Below are 10,002 nucleotides of genomic sequence, written 5' to 3'. Positions count from 1 at the left end.
AAGAAAAGAAAAAGAGCAATGGGGAAAAATTTACTGCCTCCATGTTATGAATGGACCTAAACTCCGTTGCCAAGAAAATATTTATTTTTCCATTCATTTTCTAGGTTTCTGTTAAATTACTCACTTAAATGCCAGAACCAGAGATTGCTGCGCTTTCTACACACCAAAAAGCAATTTGTGATTCTGAGCAGAAGCCTCTTTGAACCGAAGAAGCTTTCACAGCTATAATTAAAAGAGAAGCGGGTTTGTCAAAAAGACCTATTTTCTGTGGATATAAACATCTTACATTATTTTCTGGACACACACATTCTCTCTGTTAGAAAAACTGTGTGGCTTATGAAGTTGTTGTTTTTGCTGTGATTTTAAACACAATGGAAGGGTGAGGAAAAGGTCAGCAATAACTCTGCTGTTGCATTTACACTGGGAAGGGGAGGAAAAAAGCCCCAGCATCCTATTGATCAATAATAAAATGGAAAAAGCACAACTATTAGCTTTTAACTTGATCTTCTCTGACCTTTCCCCTGCCATGTTGGTTTTCTTCTTAAATGTTATGTCTGTTGTTTCAAAGGTTTGTCCCATTTAGTCTTTTATTTAATTAACACATGATCTTCTCAACCAGATCTAATGTTCAAACAAGAAATTCACTTTTATCCCCTTGTTGAACCATTGTTTGGCTCACACCCTACATACTATAAGCTTGGTAACAACAGTTACAAATCATAAGTGTTCTGAATGAATCACTGTGCTTAAAATGACATGGAAGGTTGCAGGGAGTCGGGAAGTGCCTGCTGTTTAGAGATATAAAAGTGTACATGTGAAGTACAAACCCTTGGGTTTCAACCTCCTGTTTGTTACAACGCATGAACAGTTTTCACAGACACAGTACATATGTTGTCTTTTTCTCTTTCAGTCTGAATCTTGCTTTCTCCCTTCATGTTGAGACCCTGTTAAAAAAGGCAGAATTGGAGTTGCTGTTGTTAATTGCCATCCAGTTAGGCTTGACTTATAAAAATGACTTAGTTAAGGGGCCCATAAGATATCCTGACTGGAATTCAGTATCGCAATTATGGATTCATATTCAGAAATGCTATTGTTTCCACAACTGTAAAAGTCTCCCAGTCAACAGCTATCATATATTGTGAGTGGCAGAGGTTTGTTCCCCTGTTCGTTGAGGTAGAGATGCTTCCATCCCATCACTCATCTCTGGAGTATGGAATAATTGTAAGAGGGATTCTGCTCCTGATTGTTCAGTTACAGGGGAGGGATGGAAATATCGGTCTGCAGCAGTCAACAAGAGAACATATATTTGTTTCTTACAGCAGCTGGTGGCTATTAAAGGAAGATGGAGGGGGGACGGTTCAGAAGATGTTTGCTGACACAATATCTCAATCTACGTTATTAACAGCTCAGCCAAGTATTTGGGATCAATAGCTGGAAAGCAAGTTCCTTCTTTTTGAGTTTTTGTTACATGAGAGTCTACCTAAATCTCTGCAAGCATTGTGCTTTGTAACCCTTCTGTTGATTGGCAATGTTGTGCTGCCAATTAGTTTCCAGGCAAAGTACAAGGTGTTGAATTTGACCTTTAAAGCCCTACATGGTTTGGGTCCATGTTACCTAAAGAATCACCTTCTCCTGGACAATCTGCCCCAAACACTTAGGTCCTTAGGTCCTCAGCAAGAACCTGACTGGTGACCACCACCCAGAGGACCTTTTCATCGGCTGCCCCAAGATTCTGGAATGACCTGCCAGCAGAGCTGCGACAGCTAAATCAACTGTTGGAATTTAAAAACCATCTAAAGACACATCTCTTCTGACAGGCCTACTCAGACAGTTTTTAACTATGAATCTTAAACTCATGTCCTTTGTTTGATGTCTGTTTATGTATGTTATAGAAATTCAGGTTTAATCTTCTATAGAAATATGTATATTTATTGAATTTTTGCAATGTTCGTGTTTTTTAATTGTGTTGTAACCCACCTTGAGCCATGGGGAGAGGTGGATAAAAAATAAAATTATTATTATTATTATTATTATTATTATTATTATTATTATTATTATTCCCTGTCCTCTGGGATGATCAGCCATCCTATGTCCTTACCGCTTATATGATCATCTTTCCCCTACTTTCTCCCACTTTTTTAGTTTGGAGTCGGGTAATATCCAATTCCTGATGACAGGTTTGGGCTCCATGTGCTGTGGAAATGGAACCCCACGTAGTCACAACAGAAGTGCTCTTACATCATGTGATGGCCTCCATGGGACTCCCATGGGTCTCCATTTCTGAAGCACATGGAGCTCTAAACCTGTAAGTTGAGGTCCATAGTTTGGATTACTACCGCTGAATGGAATAAAGTCAAGTCATATTCTAGAGACAGGAGGAGTTATCCAATAAAAGTCTGTCATTCGACCAAGAAGTCATTTTGATAGATGAGACCAAAGAGCAAGTTGAAGCTAGAGTTAAGCATCACATTTTGTCAGGAATTTGTCAGCCAGATTTTTGGCTATGAACATTCAGAAAAGTCATAAGTTTTTACAGAGAAAATGATACAAAATACTCTAGGGCAAACACAATCCATTTTGTAATTCTGGATACCACTATGTGCTAAAGTCAAACATTTTCAAGTTAAAATTGTATTTTAAACTGGAAATATTTTATGACGTTGACATTGGAGCCAAGGAGATCTAAGCCTGATCTATCCAGCACCACCATGAATGAATAGTGTGGTGTTTTGGATTTGTTCCTTTTCATTTGATTTTGTAGTAGAATTTATATTAGGTACCATATATACTCAAAGATAAACCAAGTTTTTCAGCCCTTTTTGTGAGCGGAAAAAGCCTCCCCCGGCTTATATTCAGGTCAAGGTCAAGTCGGAAGCGGAGCCTGGAGGCCTTTGCTTGCAATATATGATATATCTATCTCTCATCTTACCCTCCCTTATCAGTATTTACTTTTCCATTCCCTCGCTCTTAACCAAGGGAATGTTTTAAAAAGGGAAAGAAGCACTTGCAAGTCAGGAAGAAGAATATATATATATATATATATATATATATATATATATATATCTTATAAAAGCATTTTCCCTGAAATATTTGTTAATCTTTGCTACAGATATATAAGCATTTTCCCCTGCAAGCCTTTGTAATCCCTATGTATCTTTATATTTGTATCTCTCTATCTATCTATCTATCTCCATTAATTTTATATATGAATTTCCCCCTCATATGTTTGCAAGTCTTTGCAAATCCTATATACATATAGATATCTAGAGATTTCCATGTACCTGTATATCCTTATCTATATGTATACATTATTTTATATATGAATTTTTGCCTCACATGTTTGCAAGTCTTTGCAAATCCTATACAAATATAATTATCTATATACAGAAGAGATGTCTAGATAGATATGAATATAGATATATAGGGCATGTAAATATTGCAGGGGAAATGCACACACACACATACACATAGAGATTTCTAGATAGATATAAACATAAATATATAGGGCCTACAAATATTGCAGGAGGAAAATGCACATATATAGAGAGAGAGGATTTGAAAACATTTCAGGGGAAAATGCATATGTGAAATTAGTATATATAATTATAGATCTATATCTAGCTCTGCATTATTTATGTAGGCATTGAACGTTTTTTGCTGCCTACCAAAAAGGGCTGGACCCACAGTAAATGCTACAGCTTGAAAAACTGTAATTCAGGTCTTCACCTGGGCTATCAATGAGACTTGAAAGAGGACCACTGAAATAGAGGACTTTGACATAGTCAGAGGACCACTGAAATGAAGGCTCCTCAATATTTCCAAAGCTCATGTTTTCCTTATTCTCAAAGGGACTTACTTGTTCTTCATTCATGAGTGATCACTTGTGGCTGAGTATAATTGCCTTCCAGAGGTCTTGGTAGTGGATCAATAAACAACAATGAAGGCCTATTCTGGATCCACATAGTCTTTCACTTTGAGGCCATAGATTTCCAGATGGAAGGCAGTCACAATAAGGGTTTATTGATACTCCTTCCTCTTGGCGTGTTCCTTCCTTTCGCCCTGTATTCGTGCCTCTACAAAATCCATGGCAGCACTGGTAACCTTGTTTTTACAATTTTACTGAGCATGTATGAAATCCATGCAACTTCATTCACCAGAATTGGGGTTCAAAACCACCACAGGTCCCTGTTTTAACCCTTTACTCTTAATGGAATCAGAACTTAGACAATGGAGAACAACCCCTTATAATAATAATAACTTTATTCTTGTATCCCACCACCATCTCCCCGGAGGGACTCGGGGTGGATTACCCAGGGATGAGCCCAACAACAACAACATAACTTAAGTAAAACAATAGTTAAAACAGTGAACCAATAATTGAAACAATAACAATAAAATGTAAATATCACATAACAATCTTAAAAACTTAGGATCGATTGCACATACAACAGAGAGTGACTAGTGCAAAAATCTGAGGGCTCTTGGACAATCAACTGACCCAGGGATTTCTGAGTTTGAAAAAGTCAGTGGCACCCCAAGGGCTTGCAGTATGCAAATGTGATATTTAGAACAATTCATGACCTGTGTGTTAAAAATGAGCAGATTGCCACTGAATTTATATTGATTGGAGAACTGGCTAGTGGGAGAAGACTGCTGAAACCTCTCTACTTTTTAGTTGCCACCTTCTTTCAATCTTCATCTTTTTATCCCTTGAGTGAAACATCAGGTTGGCCTGAGACAATTGCTACTAACAGAGAGCCTTTTTATGAGAGACATGTGGATATGAAATGTATTTGTTAGCTATGACATTTATTTGTTAGAAGAACCAAGTCTAAGATTAATTGACAAAGTGCTTTGTTCTTTTGCTAGCCCCCTTCCTCCATCTTGATTCCCCACAATGTACCAGAGTGATTCTATGTCAGGTAGATTTAAAGCTTCATTTACACTTTGGCTTGCAGCTGAAAATCTAGATTGCTTATGGCCTCTACCAGAGGCCTGGAGTCATGGTAGATGGCGTCTTGGGATGTCTAATATTCATGGCTTGGTCTAACTTCAATTTCTGTTTGATATAATTTAGGAATACATTGTATTTGAAGACATCAGCTGTACAGTATTCATATTACTAACTAGCAAGATGTGCCTCTGGCAAGATACCTGCCTTAACATCACCTGCGGGGGAAGAAGCCAAGCATAATCTCTTAGCAGTTCATAATGTCCATATTCAACAAGGTGGTGTCATGACATTACTACATAGGATAGCCAGTGAAGTGTGCATTGGGACTGATGTACAATATGTACTAATGCACAGTGCAAAATGCTCACTAATGAGAATCGGTGCTTTCTAGTGAGGATTGGTACACTCGTACCAGTGTCCCATTACACATCTTCCTCTTTGTAATTCACTAACAGGTTTTTTTTCTTAAAAACACCTTTGCTGCATAGTTAAGTATACATAAAATTATGTGCATAAATTATGTTTATATTATTGATATTTTCACAACACAACGTTAAAAACGTTGCCTTTCTTTTATGTATTGAAATACAGATCTTTCCATAATTAGATGATCCTTTATAAATGCAAACCTTTGGGCCACTAATATATTTGTAGAGCATTATCAACCGACTTCTGGCTTGGCTGAATGGTTCCAGTTTTTCTTTGTTTGTGTTTTCAAACTGAGAGACGTGGTCAAGGTTTCACGACACCTTGAATATCAAGCCATAAAAAATCCCCTTTACCAATCGTAAATGCATAAATGCAATCATGCATACCTTTTTGAGTTATGAGGCGGCTGCACAGTTGGCAGGCTGGCTTGATGCTTTCTTGACAGGTTAGGTTAAAGGATTAAGTCTATCCTGTCTTCACTTTGCCCTGGTTCTGACATACTCTAAAAAAAGTTCCTGGCTGGCTTCATGCTTAGTGTGACCTCTACATCTCCTCAGAGTGACAACACTTCCCTTCTTGCTCTCCAAAGGTCAAAGCAGATAACTTGTTGAGCCTCCCAGATACTTCTTTATCAGTGGCTTTTTCTTCCTGGCATTACACATTGAAATGAATGCATAAAGCCCTGGAAGCAAGAGAAAAGGAAGCCTAGTCTAGTCAATGCTATGCACTTTTAAGACCACTAATTTGAATGGGGAGAAGGGAAACAAGTGTTGTTTAACCCTCCATAGGATTCATGCTAGCCACTGATTCTCTGATAAGGGGATAAGATAAAGGCTTTTTATGTCAAAGCCTCCATTGCTCTTTGCCCTAGGTCAAAAAGGGATTATTTCTTCATTTTATTTATACTCCAACTTTGTCTCAATATGGAAACCAAGGTGGCTTTCCATATAGGTTAAAGCAAAACAGTTAAAATAATGTTTATATATTACATCGATTTTCCATCTTTTTTTTGCTGAGAGAACCAAGGCAGTTTACAAAATTTAAAATAAAAACTTAGCTAAAATGTACTATTGCAAAAGTTTAAACCCTGCTAAACATCAATGTATTGTTGAAGGCTCTCACGGCTAGAATCACTGAGATGGGGTTGTGTGGTTTTCGGGCTGCATGGCCGTTTTCTAGGAGCATTTTCTCCTGAAGTTTTGCCTGCATCTGTGGCTGGCATCTTCAGAGGATCTGTTAAACATCAATTCTATTAAAAACAGTTTTGAAATACAATTTTAAAATTATTAGAATTTTTTAAAAAAATATACTGTACCAGTACAAAAGCATTTAGCAATCAATCAAATTAAAATACTGATTTAAAACAGTAAAGAACACACTTCCACATTTTACATATTTTAAAACCAGCATAACCATTGCCCAACCATTTATCCCAGCCAGTTAAAAGACTTCTAGAATTTGCTTGGTTCTGCACTTACAATTCTTGGACCCTTTTTATACAGGTCCATATTCAAATAGGAGCCACATTTCTCTAATGCTGTCCCAGATGGTTCCATACTGTCTGTATGGCTATGTGTATGTAAGAGCAGTAATTGATTTTATTGAATATATGCTTTTATCATGTTTTTACCTTGGTATCCATATTTTAACGTTTGAGTTGTGCATTTACGTGTTGTAAGCTGCTTCGGGTCCACTTGCGGAGAAAGGCAGGGTACAAATATCTTAAATAAATAAATAAAGTAGCATAGGTATGCAATGGGTTATGTGATTCTTTTCACACTTATATTTATCATCCTGGCAGGAAAAGGGTCTAAATGCCCCAAAAGGCACCAGATCCTGTCTGAGCTTGGAAGCTAAGCAAAGTCAGGTTTGAGCTTTACTTGGATGGAGGTCCTCCAGGGTCCCCCCTTTCTCTTACATTATCTTTTCCATGTACTTGGATCTTTAGAGGAGTCTTTTCTCCAATACCCATGTTGCCTAGGGATGAAGTTGACTATAGTCTAACACCTGGAGGGAGCCAAATTGGAAAAGATAACCTAAATCTGACTATAAGTCACTCAGCTACTCTTGGACAATGTTTAGAGTATCAACCATGCCAGCTGGGAGGATTCTGCAAATGAACATCCAAAATAATACCTTTTCCAAGTTATTGGGGAGGAGAAGAAAGGCTGGGCTTAGGTATAGCCAGAGCTGCTCTCTGAGCTGTTCTCCCAGTATGCGGTGGCTGCTTAATTCCTAGATCAGAACAGCAAGACAAAAACACTTTAAGGGTCATGATGCTGCCCATTGTCCTAAATATGAGCTGCCCTGACTCAAAGTTTTGCTCTTGTTCTGGAAAACAGTAGTCGGAAAGTCTCTTTGCTATTGCTCTAATTCCTACACAAAAGGCAGAAATAGTTGGTGACTTCACTATCAGTATTTTACAGGCACCATCAAAGGTGCTGAACATATTTGGGTTATGGGTGAGTGTGTTATCTATCTCCTGTAAAGTTTGGACTAAAAACTAGACCAGATTCTCTGACCCATTTATATGGAAGTCACCACTGAGTAGTTGTGTATTGAACCAGGGTTCAACATGGAGATATTTGGACTATTACGCAGGAGATACAATTGTGATATTTCCCATCTTTATTCAGGCTTCCTAGTTGCTATTATCAGAGATGGAGTGGTAAAAGACACTGATTTTCTTATCAACATATTATTGTGACTTTTCTCTGTTGTTTTGCAAGGCTTTTGGGAGCAACTTGCTCCTGAAATGTCAATTGAGACCCATTTATTTTACACCTGGTGGAGGTAACAACTACTAGAACTGATTTTTTTTGCTAGCATTTTTGGACTTTTCATGGAAATGTTGCTAAAGGGGCTGTCATAATGAGTTCCTGCACTTTAGACACTTCAGCTTTCTTTGACTTCTCCCACAACCATGTTATCAAAATGGGCACAGTAACTAGGACCACTTTCCAAGTGGGTTAATCCAATAGGGGAAATGAAAAATGCTCCTGAAAAGTGATCATGAATGATCAGGAATGCATGTTAGGGAAGGGAGTGTTAATGTGGGATTTGTGTATAGATAGTGTTTAAATGAAATTTGTGTATTCCTGTATTGCATACTGATTGCATCATCCAGAGTGTACTATAGTCTGGAAAGAGTTAATTGCTGAGAAGCTGTGATGATCTTGATGTGTGGCTGGAGCTGGGGAGTGTCCAGACACAAGTGTGTGTATGCATTACTGATTGCATCTGTTCTGTTCTGCTGTCTGCTGAGAAGTCAAGTCCTGTGTCTATTGTTTGCAAGTCTGTTTGTCTTGTACAGTAAAACTTTGTATATAGTTTTACCATAGTCTCTGGATGTCACTTCATTCTGTGTTCCACTGACTCCATCTACTGCTGCTCTGCAAATTACTCTGACAGGGAGGACCCCTGGTCTGACCTTTAGAAGGATTCTCCTTAGGTGAGGAGACAGTCTGGGGGGAAGGCTGAAGATAATCTGAAGATAACTGTGATTAATTGGGGAGAAAATGGGAAGTCTGAAAGACAGCCAATATTGTGCCAATGCAAATGAAAAAGTTGGATGGGTTTTGTAACTGCACATCAAGGTGATTCTGATCTCATCTCACTCCCCACCAGTGGAAAATATGATCCAAAGATTGACTAATTTTTAAAGAATGGAAATTTAATTAATATTGCCACTCGTTTTATGGGTAGAAATATGGGGCCTTGTCATTCAGGTTTTGTTTGTTATTGGATTAAACACAACCCCCATATAAAATGAGTTGCTTATGTAAAGCATTTGATTCTGTGCCACAAGCTATTCTTATTTAAAATTTGCACTTGAGAATATTATTATATTGTGTTTAGAGTTTGCTTTGCCCATTGTATGCAATGTTGCCAGTTTGTTAGTGAGGTACAAGACTGATAATATCAAAACCCCAGGAGCTTTGAAAGTAGCTCTGAGGTGGTCCAACAGGGCATTGCTTCACCATGAATACTACCTTGCCAATGATGATAATTTCTTCATCTGAAGCTGCCCGATTTCATTCAAACTAATAAACAATAAGAAGATAGTGGTTAGCTAAGTAGCTTGTTCTGGATCAGACTAAATTCAGGAGGATGCATGCATTTTAATGGATTTAAATGTGATACAAAAACAGAGCACATAGGTAGGTGTGTGTGTGTGTACTTAAATAGTCTGTTCACCTTCATCTACAGTACACTGAGGACTAAGATGACATGTGGCAAAGAATTTGTTAAGGCAAACATAAGGAAGCAAACCAAATTGTCAGAAATCCATTAGTTCTTGATCATGAGGTCTATTTTTATCTGAGGCAATGCACTGAATTTGAAAAGCTTGCTTTTGGGAGTACAACTTTTAGAAATCAGTCTCTAGTTCTCATCTCTTTCCCTTTTGTTTTAGAATAAAGAATTATGATCTGGGTCTTTTCTGCTTCTTTAGTCACATGCCTTCCAGACATATTGGGCTATAATTCACAGTATCCCATCACCATGATCCCACTTGAACTGGGAAGCACTGGAGGAGCTCTGTAGTTAAGAATGCAAAAAGTTCCTCTATACACTTCACATCCTAAGATTCTGTGGGGTATTGCCATGGCAGTTAAGAT

The sequence above is a fragment of the Anolis carolinensis genome, chromosome 4 (assembly GCF_035594765.1).
Source record: "Anolis carolinensis isolate JA03-04 chromosome 4, rAnoCar3.1.pri, whole genome shotgun sequence".
Classification (NCBI taxonomy): Eukaryota; Metazoa; Chordata; class Lepidosauria; order Squamata; family Dactyloidae; genus Anolis; species Anolis carolinensis.
This window is presented reverse-complemented; position numbering follows the sequence as displayed.